Source organism: Leuresthes tenuis, unplaced genomic scaffold, assembly GCF_036924035.1.
Source record: "Leuresthes tenuis unplaced genomic scaffold, fLeuTen1.0.hap1 SCAF_5, whole genome shotgun sequence".
NCBI classification, from domain to species: Eukaryota; Metazoa; Chordata; class Actinopteri; order Atheriniformes; family Atherinopsidae; genus Leuresthes; species Leuresthes tenuis.
This window is the reverse complement of record NW_027325359.1, coordinates 33,964,496-33,979,174: the sequence shown is the minus strand read 5'-3', so window position 1 is coordinate 33,979,174 and position 14,679 is coordinate 33,964,496. Positions and strand designations below refer to the sequence as shown.

General features: G+C 40.0%; 7 non-coding genes across 7 annotated transcripts; all 7 read right to left on the bottom strand.

Annotated features, from left to right (window-relative positions):
• Positions 1-675: 675 nt before the first annotated feature.
• On the bottom strand, positions 676-746 carry trnag-gcc (transfer RNA glycine (anticodon GCC)). The gene has a single exon. It is a non-coding gene; the product is annotated as a tRNA-Gly (tRNA).
• Positions 747-1,719: 973 nt separating this feature from the next.
• Positions 1,720-1,790, bottom strand: trnag-gcc (transfer RNA glycine (anticodon GCC)). The gene has a single exon. It is a non-coding gene; the product is annotated as a tRNA-Gly (tRNA).
• A 1,522-nt stretch (positions 1,791-3,312) lies between these two features.
• On the bottom strand, positions 3,313-3,383 carry trnag-gcc (transfer RNA glycine (anticodon GCC)). The gene has a single exon. It is a non-coding gene; the product is annotated as a tRNA-Gly (tRNA).
• A 622-nt stretch (positions 3,384-4,005) lies between these two features.
• On the bottom strand, positions 4,006-4,076 carry trnag-gcc (transfer RNA glycine (anticodon GCC)). Its single transcript has one exon. It is a non-coding gene; the product is annotated as a tRNA-Gly (tRNA).
• A 2,917-nt stretch (positions 4,077-6,993) lies between these two features.
• Positions 6,994-7,064, bottom strand: trnag-gcc (transfer RNA glycine (anticodon GCC)). The gene has a single exon. It is a non-coding gene; the product is annotated as a tRNA-Gly (tRNA).
• A 2,214-nt stretch (positions 7,065-9,278) lies between these two features.
• trnag-gcc (transfer RNA glycine (anticodon GCC)) lies at positions 9,279-9,349 on the bottom strand. Its single transcript has one exon. It is a non-coding gene; the product is annotated as a tRNA-Gly (tRNA).
• A 3,265-nt stretch (positions 9,350-12,614) lies between these two features.
• On the bottom strand, positions 12,615-12,685 carry trnag-gcc (transfer RNA glycine (anticodon GCC)). Its single transcript has one exon. It is a non-coding gene; the product is annotated as a tRNA-Gly (tRNA).
• Positions 12,686-14,679: the final 1,994 nt, after the last annotated feature.

Genomic DNA, 14,679 nt, shown 5'->3' with positions numbered 1-14,679 from the left:
GGTCTCCCGCGTGGCAGGCGAGAATTCTACCACTGAATCACCAATGCTCACAAAAGTTTTAATTTTCCAATTTTTTTTTTTCTTGGCATTTTCTCCATCCTTTTCTCATATTCTTATAGGGGAGATGTTTATACAAATGCTTAGAAAACAAAAAGTTATTGATACTTTTTTCCCCTTATCTCTTTTTCTTACCTTAATGAATAGTCTACTGCTCTGCTATCTACGAACCCAATATCAAGTGAGAAACCGTGGGACGACTCACTGACCATCCTCACATCCATCACGACTTTTATGTTTGTGACACATAAGAACGGGATAGTATACCTGCATTGGCCGGGAATTGGACCCGGGTCTCCCGCGTGGCAGGCGAGAATTCTACCACTGAACGACCAATGCTCACAAAAGTGTTAATTTTCCAATTTTTTTTTTTCTTGGCATTTTCTCCATCCTTTTCTCATATTCTTATAGGGGAGATGTTTATACAAATGCTTAGAAAACATAAAGTTATTGATACTTTTTTCCCCTTATCTCTTTTTCTTACCTCAATGAATAGTCTACAGACTACGCTATCTACGAACCCAATATCAAGTGAGAAACCGTGGGACGACTCACTGACCATCCTCACATCCATCACGACTTTTATGTTTGTGACACATAAGAACGGGAAAGTATACCTGCATTGGCCGGGAATCGGACCCGGGTCTCCCGCGTGGCAGGCGAGAATTCTACCACTGAACGACCAATGCTCACAAAAGTGTTAATTTTCCAAATTTTTTTTTTCTTGGCATTTTCTCCATCCTTTTCTCATTTTCTGTTAGGGGAGATGTTTATACAAATGCTTAGAAAACATAAAGTTATTGATAGTTTTTTCCCCTTATCTCTTTTTCTTACCTCAATGAATAGTCTAAAGACTACGCTATCTACGAACCCAGTATCAAGTGAGAAACCGTGGGACGACTCACTGACCATCCTCACATCCATCACGACTTTCATGTTTGTGAAACATAAGAACGGGATAGTATACCTGCATTGGCCGGGAATCGGACCCTGGTCTCCCGTGTGGCAGGCGAGAATTCTACCACTGAACCACCAATGCTCACAAAAGTGTTAATTTTCCAATTTTTTTTTTTTCTTGCCATTTTCTCCATCCTTTTCTCATATTCTGTTAGGGGAGATGTTTATACAAATGCTTAGAAAACATAAAGTTATTGATACTTTTTTCACCTTTTCTTACCTTAATGAATAGTCTACAGACTCTGCAATCTACGAACCCAGTATCAAGTGAGAAACCGTGGGACGACTCACTGACCATCCTCACATCCATCACGACTTTCATGTTTGTGAAACATAAGAACGGCATAGTATACCTGCATTGGCCGGGAATCGGACCCGGGTCTCCCGCGAGGCAGGCGAGAATTCTACCACTGAACCACCAATGCTCACGAAAGTGTTAATTTTCCAATTTTTTTTTTTTCTTGGCATTTTCTCCATCCTTTTCTCATATTCTGTTAGGGGAGATGTTTATACAAATGCTTAGAAAACATAAAGTTATTGATACTTTTTTGACCTTTTCTCTTTTTCTTACCTTAATGAATAGTCTACAGACTCTGCAATCTACGAACCCAGTATCAAGTGAGAAACCGTGGGACGACTCACTGACCATCCTCACATCCATCACGACTTTCATGTTTGTGAAACATAAGAGCGGCATAGTATACCTGCATTGGCCGGGAATCGGACCCGGGTCTCCCGCGTGGCAGGCGAGAATTCTACCACTGAACCACCAATGCTTACAAAAGTGTTAATTTTCCAACTTTTTTTTTTTCTTGGCACCTTCTCCATCCTTTTCTCATATTCTGTTAGGGGAGATGTGTATACAAATGCTTAGAAAACATAAAGTTATTGATACTTTTTTCACCTTTTCTCTTTTTCTTACCTTAATGAATAGTCTACTGCTCTGCTATCTACGAACCCAATATCAAGTGAGAAACCGTGGGACGACTCACTGACCATCCTCACATCCATCACGACTTTAAGGTCAGTGACACATAAGAACAGTAAGTTACATCTGTACTGGCCAGGAACTGGACCCGGGTCTGTCAAATGGGAGGCAAGAATTCTACCACTGAACCACCAATGTTTACAAGATTGTGGATTTACCAACTTTTTTTTCTTCTATCCTTTTCTCATATTGTGTTAGGGGAGATGTTTGTACAAATGATTAGAAAACAAGAAGTCATTGATATGTTTTTTTCTGTCTTTTGAATAGTCTCCAGACTATTCAAACACTGTCCCCCACATGGCAGGCAAGAATTCTACCACTGAACCACCAATGCTTACAATAGTGTTAATTTTCCAACTTTTTTTTCTTGGCACTTTCTCCATCCTTTTCTCATATTCTGTTAGGGGAGATGTTTATACAAATGCTTTGAAAACAAAAAGTTATTGATACTTTTTTCCCCTTATCTCTTTTTCTTACCTCAATGAATAGTCTACAGACTACGCTATCTACGAACCCAGTATCAAGTGAGAAACCGTGGGACGACTCACTGACCATCTTCACATCCATCACGACTTTTATGTTTGTGACACATAAGAACGGTAAAGTATATCTGTATTGGCCGGGAATCAGACCCGGGTCTCCCGCGTGGCAGGCGAGAATTCTACCACTGAATCACCAATGCTCACAAAAGTTTTAATTTTCCAATTTTTTTTTTTCTTGGCATTTTCTCCATCCTTTTCTCATATTCTTATAGGGGAGATGTTTATACAAATGCTTAGAAAACAAAAAGTTATTGATACTTTTTTCCCCTTATCTCTTTTTCTTACCTTAATGAATAGTCTACTGCTCTGCTATCTACGAACCCAATATCAAGTGAGAAACCGTGGGACGACTCACTGACCATCCTCACATCCATCACGACTTTTATGTTTGTGACACATAAGAACGGGATAGTATACCTGCATTGGCCGGGAATTGGACCCGGGTCTCCCGCGTGGCAGGCGAGAATTCTACCACTGAACGACCAATGCTCACAAAAGTGTTAATTTTCCAATTTTTTTTTTTCTTGGCATTTTCTCCATCCTTTTCTCATATTCTTATAGGGGAGATGTTTATACAAATGCTTAGAAAACATAAAGTTATTGATACTTTTTTCCCCTTATCTCTTTTTCTTACCTCAATGAATAGTCTACAGACTACGCTATCTACGAACCCAATATCAAGTGAGAAACCGTGGGACGACTCACTGACCATCCTCACATCCATCACGACTTTTATGTTTGTGACACATAAGAACGGGAAAGTATACCTGCATTGGCCGGGAATCGGACCCGGGTCTCCCGCGTGGCAGGCGAGAATTCTACCACTGAACGACCAATGCTCACAAAAGTGTTAATTTTCCAAATTTTTTTTTTCTTGGCATTTTCTCCATCCTTTTCTCATTTTCTGTTAGGGGAGATGTTTATACAAATGCTTAGAAAACATAAAGTTATTGATAGTTTTTTCCCCTTATCTCTTTTTCTTACCTCAATGAATAGTCTAAAGACTACGCTATCTACGAACCCAGTATCAAGTGAGAAACCGTGGGACGACTCACTGACCATCCTCACATCCATCACGACTTTCATGTTTGTGAAACATAAGAACGGGATAGTATACCTGCATTGGCCGGGAATCGGACCCTGGTCTCCCGTGTGGCAGGCGAGAATTCTACCACTGAACCACCAATGCTCACAAAAGTGTTAATTTTCCAATTTTTTTTTTTTCTTGGCATTTTCTCCATCCTTTTCTCATATTCTGTTAGGGGAGATGTTTATACAAATGCTTAGAAAACATAAAGTTATTGATACTTTTTTCACCTTTTCTTACCTTAATGAATAGTCTACAGACTCTGCAATCTACGAACCCAGTATCAAGTGAGAAACCGTGGGACGACTCACTGACCATCCTCACATCCATCACGACTTTCATGTTTGTGAAACATAAGAACGGCATAGTATACCTGCATTGGCCGGGAATCGGACCCGGGTCTCCCGCGTGGCAGGCGAGAATTCTACCACTGAACCACCAATGCTTACAAAAGTGTTAATTTTCCAACTTTTTTTTTTTCTTGGCACCTTCTCCATCCTTTTCTCATATTCTGTTAGGGGAGATGTGTATACAAATGCTTAGAAAACATAAAGTTATTGATACTTTTTTCACCTTTTCTCTTTTTCTTACCTTAATGAATAGTCTACTGCTCTGCTATCTACGAACCCAATATCAAGTGAGAAACCGTGGGACGACTCACTGACCATCCTCACATCCATCACGACTTTAAGGTCAGTGACACATAAGAACAGTAAGTTACATCTGTACTGGCCAGGAACTGGACCCGGGTCTGTCAAATGGGAGGCAAGAATTCTACCACTGAACCACCAATGTTTACAAGATTGTGGATTTACCAACTTTTTTTTCTTCTATCCTTTTCTCATATTGTGTTAGGGGAGATGTTTGTACAAATGATTAGAAAACAAGAAGTCATTGATATGTTTTTTTCTGTCTTTTGAATAGTCTCCAGACTATTCAAACACTGTCCCCCACATGGCAGGCAAGAATTCTACCACTGAACCACCAATGCTTACAATAGTGTTAATTTTCCAACTTTTTTTTCTTGGCACTTTCTCCATCCTTTTCTCATATTCTGTTAGGGGAGATGTTTATACAAATGCTTTGAAAACAAAAAGTTATTGATAGTTTTTTCCCCTTATCTCTTTTTCTTACCTCAATGAATAGTCTACAGACTACGCTATCTACGAACCCAATATCAAGTGAGAAACCGTGGGACGACTCACTGACCATCCTCACATCCATCACGACTTTTATGTTTGTGACACATAAGAACGGGAAAGTATACCTGCATTGGCCGGGAATCGGACCCGGGTCTCCCGCGTGGCAGGCGAGAATTCTACCACTGAACGACCAATGCTCACAAAAGTGTTAATTTTCAAAATTTTTTTTTTCTTGGCATTTTCTCCATCCTTTTCTCATTTTCTGTTAGGGGAGATGTTTATACAAATGCTTAGAAAACATAAAGTTATTGATAGTTTTTTCCCCTTATCTCTTTTTCTTACCTCAATGAATAGTCTAAAGACTACGCTATCTACGAACCCAGTATCAAGTGAGAAACCGTGGGACGACTCACTGACCATCCTCACATCCATCACGACTTTCATGTTTGTGAAACATAAGAACGGGATAGTATACCTGCATTGGCCGGGAATCAGACCCTGGTCTCCCGCGTGGCAGGCGAGAATTCTACCACTGAACCACCAATGCTCACAAAAGTGTTAATTTTCCAATTTTTTTTTTTTCTTGGCATTTTCTCCATCCTTTTCTCATATTCTTATAGGGGAGATGTTTATACAAATGCTTAGAAAACAAAAAGTTATTGATACTTTTTTCCCCTTATCTCTTTTTCTTACCTTAATGAATAGTCTACTGCTCTGCTATCTACGAACCCAATATCAAGTGAGAAACCGTGGGACGACTCACTGACCATCCTCACATCCATCACGACTTTTATGTTTGTGACACATAAGAACGGGAAAGTATACCTGCATTGGCCGGGAATCGGACCCGGGTCTCCCGCGTGGCAGGCGAGAATTCTACCACTGAACGACCAATGCTCACAAAAGTGTTAATTTTCCAATTTTTTTTTTTCTTGGCATTTTCTCCATCCTTTTCTCATATTCTTATAGGGGAGATGTTTATACAAATGCTTAGAAAACATAAAGTTATTGATACTTTTTTCCCCTTATCTCTTTTTCTTACCTCAATGAATAGTCTACAGACTACGCTATCTACGAACCCAATATCAAGTGAGAAACCGTGGGACGACTCACTGACCATCCTCACATCCATCACGACTTTTATGTTTGTGACACATAAGAACGGGAAAGTATACCTGCATTGGCCGGGAATCGGACCCGGGTCTCCCGCGTGGCAGGCGAGAATTCTACCACTGAACGACCAATGCTCACAAAAGTGTTAATTTTCCAAATTTTTTTTTTCTTGGCATTTTCTCCATCCTTTTCTCATTTTCTGTTAGGGGAGATGTTTATACAAATGCTTAGAAAACATAAAGTTATTGATAGTTTTTTCCCCTTATCTCTTTTTCTTACCTCAATGAATAGTCTAAAGACTACGCTATCTACGAACCCAGTATCAAGTGAGAAACCGTGGGACGACTCACTGACCATCCTCACATCCATCACGACTTTCATGTTTGTGAAACATAAGAACGGGATAGTATACCTGCATTGGCCGGGAATCGGACCCTGGTCTCCCGTGTGGCAGGCGAGAATTCTACCACTGAACCACCAATGCTCACAAAAGTGTTAATTTTCCAATTTTTTTTTTTTCTTGCCATTTTCTCCATCCTTTTCTCATATTCTGTTAGGGGAGATGTTTATACAAATGCTTAGAAAACATAAAGTTATTGATACTTTTTTCACCTTTTCTTACCTTAATGAATAGTCTACAGACTCTGCAATCTACGAACCCAGTATCAAGTGAGAAACCGTGGGACGACTCACTGACCATCCTCACATCCATCACGACTTTCATGTTTGTGAAACATAAGAACGGCATAGTATACCTGCATTGGCCGGGAATCGGACCCGGGTCTCCCGCGAGGCAGGCGAGAATTCTACCACTGAACCACCAATGCTCACGAAAGTGTTAATTTTCCAATTTTTTTTTTTTCTTGGCATTTTCTCCATCCTTTTCTCATATTCTGTTAGGGGAGATGTTTATACAAATGCTTAGAAAACATAAAGTTATTGATACTTTTTTGACCTTTTCTCTTTTTCTTACCTTAATGAATAGTCTACAGACTCTGCAATCTACGAACCCAGTATCAAGTGAGAAACCGTGGGACGACTCACTGACCATCCTCACATCCATCACGACTTTCATGTTTGTGAAACATAAGAGCGGCATAGTATACCTGCATTGGCCGGGAATCGGACCCGGGTCTCCCGCGTGGCAGGCGAGAATTCTACCACTGAACCACCAATGCTTACAAAAGTGTTAATTTTCCAACTTTTTTTTTTTCTTGGCACCTTCTCCATCCTTTTCTCATATTCTGTTAGGGGAGATGTGTATACAAATGCTTAGAAAACATAAAGTTATTGATACTTTTTTCACCTTTTCTCTTTTTCTTACCTTAATGAATAGTCTACTGCTCTGCTATCTACGAACCCAATATCAAGTGAGAAACCGTGGGACGACTCACTGACCATCCTCACATCCATCACGACTTTAAGGTCAGTGACACATAAGAACAGTAAGTTACATCTGTACTGGCCAGGAACTGGACCCGGGTCTGTCAAATGGGAGGCAAGAATTCTACCACTGAACCACCAATGTTTACAAGATTGTGGATTTACCAACTTTTTTTTCTTCTATCCTTTTCTCATATTGTGTTAGGGGAGATGTTTGTACAAATGATTAGAAAACAAGAAGTCATTGATATGTTTTTTTCTGTCTTTTGAATAGTCTCCAGACTATTCAAACACTGTCCCCCACATGGCAGGCAAGAATTCTACCACTGAACCACCAATGCTTACAATAGTGTTAATTTTCCAACTTTTTTTTCTTGGCACTTTCTCCATCCTTTTCTCATATTCTGTTAGGGGAGATGTTTATACAAATGCTTTGAAAACAAAAAGTTATTGATACTTTTTTCCCCTTATCTCTTTTTCTTACCTCAATGAATAGTCTACAGACTACGCTATCTACGAACCCAGTATCAAGTGAGAAACCGTGGGACGACTCACTGACCATCTTCACATCCATCACGACTTTTATGTTTGTGACACATAAGAACGGTAAAGTATATCTGTATTGGCCGGGAATCAGACCCGGGTCTCCCGCGTGGCAGGCGAGAATTCTACCACTGAATCACCAATGCTCACAAAAGTTTTAATTTTCCAATTTTTTTTTTCTTGGCATTTTCTCCATCCTTTTCTCATATTCTTATAGGGGAGATGTTTATACAAATGCTTAGAAAACAAAAAGTTATTGATACTTTTTTCCCCTTATCTCTTTTTCTTACCTTAATGAATAGTCTACTGCTCTGCTATCTACGAACCCAATATCAAGTGAGAAACCGTGGGACGACTCACTGACCATCCTCACATCCATCACGACTTTTATGTTTGTGACACATAAGAACGGGATAGTATACCTGCATTGGCCGGGAATTGGACCCGGGTCTCCCGCGTGGCAGGCGAGAATTCTACCACTGAACGACCAATGCTCACAAAAGTGTTAATTTTCCAATTTTTTTTTTTCTTGGCATTTTCTCCATCCTTTTCTCATATTCTTATAGGGGAGATGTTTATACAAATGCTTAGAAAACATAAAGTTATTGATACTTTTTTCCCCTTATCTCTTTTTCTTACCTCAATGAATAGTCTACAGACTACGCTATCTACGAACCCAATATCAAGTGAGAAACCGTGGGACGACTCACTGACCATCCTCACATCCATCACGACTTTTATGTTTGTGACACATAAGAACGGGAAAGTATACCTGCATTGGCCGGGAATCGGACCCGGGTCTCCCGCGTGGCAGGCGAGAATTCTACCACTGAACGACCAATGCTCACAAAAGTGTTAATTTTCCAAATTTTTTTTTTCTTGGCATTTTCTCCATCCTTTTCTCATTTTCTGTTAGGGGAGATGTTTATACAAATGCTTAGAAAACATAAAGTTATTGATAGTTTTTTCCCCTTATCTCTTTTTCTTACCTCAATGAATAGTCTAAAGACTACGCTATCTACGAACCCAGTATCAAGTGAGAAACCGTGGGACGACTCACTGACCATCCTCACATCCATCACGACTTTCATGTTTGTGAAACATAAGAACGGGATAGTATACCTGCATTGGCCGGGAATCGGACCCTGGTCTCCCGTGTGGCAGGCGAGAATTCTACCACTGAACCACCAATGCTCACAAAAGTGTTAATTTTCCAATTTTTTTTTTTTCTTGGCATTTTCTCCATCCTTTTCTCATATTCTGTTAGGGGAGATGTTTATACAAATGCTTAGAAAACATAAAGTTATTGATACTTTTTTCACCTTTTCTTACCTTAATGAATAGTCTACAGACTCTGCAATCTACGAACCCAGTATCAAGTGAGAAACCGTGGGACGACTCACTGACCATCCTCACATCCATCACGACTTTCATGTTTGTGAAACATAAGAACGGCATAGTATACCTGCATTGGCCGGGAATCGGACCCGGGTCTCCCGCGTGGCAGGCGAGAATTCTACCACTGAACCACCAATGCTTACAAAAGTGTTAATTTTCCAACTTTTTTTTTTTCTTGGCACCTTCTCCATCCTTTTCTCATATTCTGTTAGGGGAGATGTGTATACAAATGCTTAGAAAACATAAAGTTATTGATACTTTTTTCACCTTTTCTCTTTTTCTTACCTTAATGAATAGTCTACTGCTCTGCTATCTACGAACCCAATATCAAGTGAGAAACCGTGGGACGACTCACTGACCATCCTCACATCCATCACGACTTTAAGGTCAGTGACACATAAGAACAGTAAGTTACATCTGTACTGGCCAGGAACTGGACCCGGGTCTGTCAAATGGGAGGCAAGAATTCTACCACTGAACCACCAATGTTTACAAGATTGTGGATTTACCAACTTTTTTTTCTTCTATCCTTTTCTCATATTGTGTTAGGGGAGATGTTTGTACAAATGATTAGAAAACAAGAAGTCATTGATATGTTTTTTTCTGTCTTTTGAATAGTCTCCAGACTATTCAAACACTGTCCCCCACATGGCAGGCAAGAATTCTACCACTGAACCACCAATGCTTACAATAGTGTTAATTTTCCAACTTTTTTTTCTTGGCACTTTCTCCATCCTTTTCTCATATTCTGTTAGGGGAGATGTTTATACAAATGCTTTGAAAACAAAAAGTTATTGATAGTTTTTTCCCCTTATCTCTTTTTCTTACCTCAATGAATAGTCTACAGACTACGCTATCTACGAACCCAATATCAAGTGAGAAACCGTGGGACGACTCACTGACCATCCTCACATCCATCACGACTTTTATGTTTGTGACACATAAGAACGGGAAAGTATACCTGCATTGGCCGGGAATCGGACCCGGGTCTCCCGCGTGGCAGGCGAGAATTCTACCACTGAACGACCAATGCTCACAAAAGTGTTAATTTTCAAAATTTTTTTTTTCTTGGCATTTTCTCCATCCTTTTCTCATTTTCTGTTAGGGGAGATGTTTATACAAATGCTTAGAAAACATAAAGTTATTGATAGTTTTTTCCCCTTATCTCTTTTTCTTACCTCAATGAATAGTCTAAAGACTACGCTATCTACGAACCCAGTATCAAGTGAGAAACCGTGGGACGACTCACTGACCATCCTCACATCCATCACGACTTTCATGTTTGTGAAACATAAGAACGGGATAGTATACCTGCATTGGCCGGGAATCAGACCCTGGTCTCCCGCGTGGCAGGCGAGAATTCTACCACTGAACCACCAATGCTCACAAAAGTGTTAATTTTCCAATTTTTTTTTTTTCTTGGCATTTTCTCCATCCTTTTCTCATATTCTTATAGGGGAGATGTTTATACAAATGCTTAGAAAACAAAAAGTTATTGATACTTTTTTCCCCTTATCTCTTTTTCTTACCTTAATGAATAGTCTACTGCTCTGCTATCTACGAACCCAATATCAAGTGAGAAACCGTGGGACGACTCACTGACCATCCTCACATCCATCACGACTTTTATGTTTGTGACACATAAGAACGGGAAAGTATACCTGCATTGGCCGGGAATCGGACCCGGGTCTCCCGCGTGGCAGGCGAGAATTCTACCACTGAACGACCAATGCTCACAAAAGTGTTAATTTTCAAAATTTTTTTTTTCTTGGCATTTTCTCCATCCTTTTCTCATTTTCTGTTAGGGGAGATGTTTATACAAATGCTTAGAAAACATAAAGTTATTGATAGTTTTTTCCCCTTATCTCTTTTTCTTACCTCAATGAATAGTCTAAAGATTACGCTATCTACGAACCCAGTATCAAGTGAGAAACCGTGGGACGACTCACTGACCATCCTCACATCCATCACGACTTTCATGTTTGTGAAACATAAGAACGGGATAGTATACCTGCATTGGCCGGGAATCAGACCCTGGTCTCCCGCGTGGCAGGCGAGAATTCTACCACTGAACCACCAATGCTCACAAAAGTGTTAATTTTCCAATTTTTTTTTTTTCTTGGCATTTTCTCCATCCTTTTCTCATATTCTTATAGGGGAGATGTTTATACAAATGCTTAGAAAACAAAAAGTTATTGATACTTTTTTCCCCTTATCTCTTTTTCTTACCTTAATGAATAGTCTACTGCTCTGCTATCTACGAACCCAATATCAAGTGAGAAACCGTGGGACGACTCACTGACCATCCTCACATCCATCACGACTTTTATGTTTGTGACACATAAGAACGGGAAAGTATACCTGCATTGGCCGGGAATCGGACCCGGGTCTCCCGCGTGGCAGGCGAGAATTCTACCACTGAATCACCAATTCTCACAAAAGTGTTAATTTTCCAATTTTTTTTTTTCTTGGCATTTTCTCCATCCTTTTCTCATATTCTTATAGGGGAGATGTTTATACAAATGCTTAGAAAACAAAAAGTTATTGATACTTTTTTCCCCTTATCTCTTTTTCTTACCTTAATGAATAGTCTACTGCTCTGCTATCTACGAACCCAATATCAAGTGAGAAACCGTGGGACGACTCACTGACCATCCTCACATCCATCACGACTTTCATGTTTGTGAAACATAAGAACGGGATAGTATACCTGCATTGGCCGGGAATCGGACCCCGGTCTCCCGCGTGGCAGGCGAGAATTCTACCACTGAACCACCAATGCTCACAAAAGTGTTAATTTTCCAATTTTTTTTTTTTCTTGGCATTTTCTCCATCCTTTTCTCATATTCTGTTAGGGGAGATGTTTATACAAATGCTTAGAAAACATAAAGTTATTGATACTTTTTTCACCTTTTCTTACCTTAATGAGTAGTCTACAGACTCCGCAATCTACGAACCCAGTATCAAGTGAGAAACCGTGGGACGACTCACTGACCATCCTCACATCCATCACGACTTTTATGTTTGTGACACATAAGAACGGCATAGTATACCTGCATTGGCCGGGAATCGGACCCGGGTCTCCCGCGAGGCAGGCGAGAATTCTACCACTGAACCACCAATGCTCACGAAAGTGTTAATTTTCCAATTTTTTTTTTTCTTGGCATTTTCTCCATCCTTTTCTCATATTCTGTTAGGGGAGATGTTTATACAAATGCTTAGAAAACATAAAGTTATTGATACTTTTTTGACCTTTTCTCTTTTTCTTACCTTAATGAATAGTCTACAGACTCTGCAATCTACGAACCCAGTATCAAGTGAGAAACCGTGGGACGACTCACTGACCATCCTCACATCCATCACGACTTTCATGTTTGTGAAACATAAGAACGGCATAGTATACCTGCATTGGCCGGGAATCGGACCCGGGTCTCCCGCGTGGCAGGCGAGAATTCTACCACTGAACCACCAATGCTTACAAAAGTGTTAATTTTCCAACTTTTTTTTTTTCTTGGCACCTTCTCCATCCTTTTCTCATATTCTGTTAGGGGAGATGTGTATACAAATGCTTAGAAAACATAAAGTTATTGATACTTTTTTCACCTTTTCTCTTTTTCTTACCTTAATGAATAGTCTACTGCTCTGCTATCTACGAACCCAATATCAAGTGAGAAACCGTGGGACGACTCACTGACCATCCTCACATCCATCACGACTTTAAGGTCAGTGACACATAAGAACAGTAAGTTACATCTGTACTGGCCAGGAACTGGACCCGGGTCTGTCAAATGGGAGGCAAGAATTCTACCACTGAACCACCAATGTTTACAAGATTGTGGATTTACCAACTTTTTTTTCTTCTATCCTTTTCTCATATTGTGTTAGGGGAGATGTTTGTACAAATGATTAGAAAACAAGAAGTCATTGATATGTTTTTTTCTGTCTTTTGAATAGTCTCCAGACTATTCAAACACTGTCCCCCACATGGCAGGCAAGAATTCTACCACTGAACCACCAATGCTTACAATAGTGTTAATTTTCCAACTTTTTTTTCTTGGCACTTTCTCCATCCTTTTCTCATATTCTGTTAGGGGAGATGTTTATACAAATGCTTTGAAAACATAAAGTTATTGATAGTTTTTTCCCCTTATCTCTTTTTCTTACCTCAATGAATAGTCTACAGACTACGCTATCTACGAACCCAGTATCAAGTGAGAAACCGTGGGACGACTCACTGACCATCTTCACATCCATCACGACTTTTATGTTTGTGACACATAAGAACGGTAAAGTATATCTGTATTGGCCGGGAATCAGACCCGGGTCTCCCGCGTGGCAGGCGAGAATTCTACCACTGAATCACCAATGCTCACAAAAGTTTTAATTTTCCAATTTTTTTTTTTCTTGGCATTTTCTCCATCCTTTTCTCATATTCTTATAGGGGAGATGTTTATACAAATGCTTAGAAAACAAAAAGTTATTGATACTTTTTTCCCCTTATCTCTTTTTCTTACCTTAATGAATAGTCTACTGCTCTGCTATCTACGAACCCAATATCAAGTGAGAAACCGTGGGACGACTCACTGACCATCCTCACATCCATCACGACTTTTATGTTTGTGACACATAAGAACGGGATAGTATACCTGCATTGGCCGGGAATTGGACCCGGGTCTCCCGCGTGGCAGGCGAGAATTCTACCACTGAACGACCAATGCTCACAAAAGTGTTAATTTTCCAATTTTTTTTTTTCTTGGCATTTTCTCCATCCTTTTCTCATATTCTTATAGGGGAGATGTTTATACAAATGCTTAGAAAACATAAAGTTATTGATACTTTTTTCCCCTTATCTCTTTTTCTTACCTCAATGAATAGTCTACAGACTACGCTATCTACGAACCCAATATCAAGTGAGAAACCGTGGGACGACTCACTGACCATCCTCACATCCATCACGACTTTTATGTTTGTGACACATAAGAACGGGAAAGTATACCTGCATTGGCCGGGAATCGGACCCGGGTCTCCCGCGTGGCAGGCGAGAATTCTACCACTGAACGACCAATGCTCACAAAAGTGTTCATTTTCCAAATTTTTTTTTTCTTGGCATTTTCTCCATCCTTTTCTCATTTTCTGTTAGGGGAGATGTTTATACAAATGCTTAGAAAACATAAAGTTATTGATAGTTTTTTCCCCTTATCTCTTTTTCTTACCTCAATGAATAGTCTAAAGACTACGCTATCTACGAACCCAGTATCAAGTGAGAAACCGTGGGACGACTCACTGACCATCCTCACATCCATCACGACTTTCATGTTTGTGAAACATAAGAACGGGATAGTATACCTGCATTGGCCGGGAATCGGACCCTGGTCTCCCGTGTGGCAGGCGAGAATTCTACCACTGAACCACCAATGCTCACAAAAGTGTTAATTTTCCAATTTTTTTTTTTTCTTGGCATTTTCTCCA